Raw genomic sequence first — 4,313 nt, forward strand, 5'->3', positions numbered from 1 at the left:
ATGAGGTTAGCATTTCACCACCTTGGGGTCAAAACTAATGAGGTTTGATGTTTAAAATCATAAAAGAAGGTTGTCCGCTGGTTTTCGACCCATTCGGGCTCAAAAATCTGACTGGTGGGCCAACAGGTGGGCCAGACAGCCCACTTGTCTTCACCCGTCAGTCCAACAGGCGGGCTATCTTTCAACCGGTGGGCCCCCACAGGCGGGCGGCTTCACCCACGAGTCTTCACCCACCTGTGGGGGCAAAAATTGGTTTTCTCCTTTAAAACACTCCTCAACCTTGGAAAAACCAAATGGGGCTATTCTAATCACATTTTCCACACATCTAAGGTCTCATAAGATGATTCTAACCCAGATCTAAGTTAGATTTAAGGATTGAAAAGCAATTTTAACTTCTTTGCTCATTAACTCTTCCAATACCCCAAAATCACCTCTTAACTCAAGAAATCACCAATGCTTCTCAAATCTTGTAAACACTTCTTTAAACCTTCAAAATCAACACATAGGCCATCTATTAAACCTTAGATTCATCATCTCAAGTGGGATTAACAAGATTTCAAGGAACTCTACCCAAATCAAGGGTTTTACTTGAGGTATTGTGAAAGTTTAAGAAGTATAGCCTTCGCTCACCTCAAATCGTAGGTCTCGTGTTGGGGATCACCTTTCCAGTGCCGGAATGAGAAGATCAAACCTCGGCGTCACTTAAAATCATTTCTTCCTCTTTTTCTTTTCCTTTCTTCTTCTTCGTTCTCTTTTCTTCCTTTCTTTTCTCTCTCTTCTTTACTTTTCTCATCCACTCTTTAATGCATTAAATGAGAAAAAGGAAAAACACAATAAGTACTATTTATACTAGAGAATAGCTAGTAACCACATGGATGGGTCACACTGGTGGGCGGGTTCGCCCACCTGTTGGTCAAAACTTAGCCAAACAATTGAGATTTCGATGGAAGTCGACTCTCGGCCTGTATCTTACTCTCGGCACAAGATATATAATATGTATACACTTTAGGATATGGCTACATACCAGCATTACCCATACATAGCCTTATTATACGTGTATGTACACGGCTTGGGTACACCCGTCTCCTTTGGCACTGACTCGGATTTGTCTAGCCAACCTATGTTCAAAGTCACCCATGCCATCATGGTCCATAGGGAACCCGCCTTAACCCTCTCTGGTTTGAGTCCTGTATGGTTAAACCGGGTCAACCATGTAAGTAAACCAGGTTTTAAAAGTAGGGTATCACATTCGTACCTTGCCATCTTTCTTCGGTACTGGTATAATGTTGGCCAACCATTGGGGGTACTTCACTACTTGTAAAAACCCTACATTCCATTGCTTTACAACTTCTTCTTTGATCTTCTCACTCCATTCTGGCCGCATTCTTCGGAGCTTTTGCTATATCGGCTTTGCCCCAGGGTAAGTCAAAAATCGATGCTGCATGATGTTGGGGTCGATACTAGGCATATCCTCATAAGACCAAGCAAAGACCTCGGTGAATTCCTTCAAAAGACTAATCATCTGTTCTGCTTCTTCGACATCAGGGGTAGTGCCAATTTTTACCTCTCGAAGGCATTGGTCATTTCCTAGATTAATAACCCGAGTATCCTCACGAATGGGTTGGGATTTCTTTGGTTTGCATTGTTTAATTGATTCTTGATATTTATTAAGATCATCATCTAAAAAAAAGGAGGCAAGTCATACTCGGAATCAGAAATTTCATTCATAAAAGAAGGAGTTGCAGACTTGACATACAAGGACTCTGGACTCTCTTGAAGAGGGTAGCCCAACACGGAATCATAAACAATAGACTCGACTACAGACTTGATAACTGGCTTGATGCTTTTGCCAGAGGTATTCAGCCTGGTTGACTCAATAGCATGAGAAAACTTAAAGTTTTTTCCAATGCTTATCCAGTTTAGGAGTGGTTTAGTGGCTTAATGGATAAGGAGGTGTGGCAAAGGGCCTTCTTCTCCTTCTGAGAAAGTTTCTGCTATTTCTTCAGTGGCGCAATGGTTCCTCTGGATAGGTGCTGCTTCTTCACAAATACCAACTGATCAATCCCGTGCTCTTGGAAGCTGAACTTTCTAAGGGGTGAAGATTGGTGGAGACTGCTTAATCTTTTTCTATGAAGTCCATCTTTTAAAGCACTATTGATGGATGCCATCCCAATACCTGGGTCACATCTTTGACCACCTTCATGATCCTTCCCGTTGCAATTGGTTCGGGCACAGTACATATAGACCATCATTCTTTGTGCTCTACTTTGCTTCGCATACGCACTTCTTCCTCTAAAAGGATGAGGCTTGAGCTCATGTAGCTCTTGGGCTCTTGGTTCTTGTAGGAGTGAGCAAATGAGCCTTATCTTCTTTTTCCATTCTCTTTTTAGGAGGACTCGAGGACTTGGTGCCTCCTTCAATTGGATCAATGTTATAGGATCACCAGAGGAAGACCTAGTCTCAATCAACGTAATTTCTACTATCCCAGTGATGCAACTATCTTGATCACTTTCATTGACCAGCATTTTCTGTTGTCCTGGAAAAATACTTCAAATCTTAGTTGCATTTTTGTGACGGTTTCATCAAACCATGGCTCCAAATTTTCACAAAAGGAGAAATCCTCTTCTTCTTTTACAAAATACACATGAGAGTAGGGTAGTAAGAGAAAGGGATCTTCCTAGTCATCCTCAGCACTTTCTGCCCCTTGGTGGTCGGAGGAGTGTACCCGAGACCATTCTTTCCTTTGTTCACCACCAAACTAGGCTGCTTTGGAAATCCTTGATGATATTTTCCTAGTCCCATGCCATAAAAATATTACATATTCTTCATCATCTGATTCATTGATGGACTTCAGATGGCTTCATAGTTAGTTGGGACTTCCTCCTTTGGCCCTTCTTTGGCAATGGCTACATAAGTTGTGTCTAATTCAAAACCACTCAGTTGGACTTCCTGGTCGTGTTCTTCCCCATTTTCAATATTAGCCAAAGTGTTAACCACTTCAGGCTCTCCGACCACTGTGACCACCTTTCTCTCATGAATGAACTTCATTTTTTTATGGAGTCTAGAGGACACTACCTTCGTCGGATGCAATCAAGGCCTTCCTAAGAGCATGTTAAAGGCTGTCGGTATATCAATGACTTGAAAATCAATATCAAACTTCACCGGGCTAATCTTTACGGCAAGGGTAATGATGCCAAGGATCTTCCTCTTGTTATTGTCATATATCCGTATGGTTTGGGTGGTTGGCCTCATTTCTTCTAAGTTGATGCCAATACTCTTTGCCGATCTCAAAGATAGCACATTCAAAGCGGACCTGTTGTCAACAAAAACCTGGTGAACCACTTTGTCAAGGCATTCTACTGTGATGTGGAGAGCTCAATTGTGCTGGGCTCCTTTGGGAAGCTCTGAATCTAAGAACATCAGGGGTTGTACCATATATGTTGCCCCCTACTATATGTGCCAGATGTGCTTGATTTATCTCGATTGGCACCTGTACATTGGTGAGAGACTTCAAGACTACTTCACGGTGTGAGGGGGATGCCACCAACAATCCCCAAATTGAGATGTTTGCTTGGGACTTCTTGAGTTGAGCTAAGACTGAGTTCTCTGGCTCTTTCTTCAAGTTGCTAGTTCTGGCTTCATTAGCCCTTGACTGTTCTACTACTAGAGCCTTGCCCTTGTAGTCTCTTCCACTTCTAGTTTCCATCACATTGATAGGTTTCTTCACAATGGTCTCTGTGGGATAACAATCTTCATCATCACTATTTGTTATGGTGATTATCCCCACTATGGGATCATCCTCTTCTTTTGATTCTCCCCCCTGCTTGGAGTGGGAAGTCAAGGTCCTCCACAAATATCCACAGCCCTGCCTCGTAACTTCTTTACTACATTGGAGAGTTGTTAGAATGCAGCGTCTACTGCCTCTGCGAAAGTGTCATCTGGCCCTATTTCCTCCAGATCATTCAACTGCTCACGGTAGTAGCGATCACTAATAGTTACTTCACCCAACATGTTGTCAATTTCTTCCATCCTTTCTTACATTTTCAATGTGTTGGAGTACACTTCACACAGCTTTTTCTCCATCTCTAATGTGGATTTGGGTTCATCCAGATAAACTTGCATTGGCTCTCTAAATCCTTCATCACTTTCTAAATCTGACGTAGAATCATCTCCTCTCATGCAGAGGGAAGGGTAAATGCCATCTGTCAGATCAGCTATTAAATCAGCACCACCAATAGTATAGACTAAGAAACATGTTTGGTGATCTGGTGAGTAATATTCTAACTCATCATCATTGTCATTGTACCAAGGTC

This window comes from Macadamia integrifolia, chromosome 5, assembly GCF_013358625.1.
Source record: "Macadamia integrifolia cultivar HAES 741 chromosome 5, SCU_Mint_v3, whole genome shotgun sequence".
Lineage (NCBI taxonomy): Eukaryota > Viridiplantae > Streptophyta > Magnoliopsida > Proteales > Proteaceae > Macadamia > Macadamia integrifolia.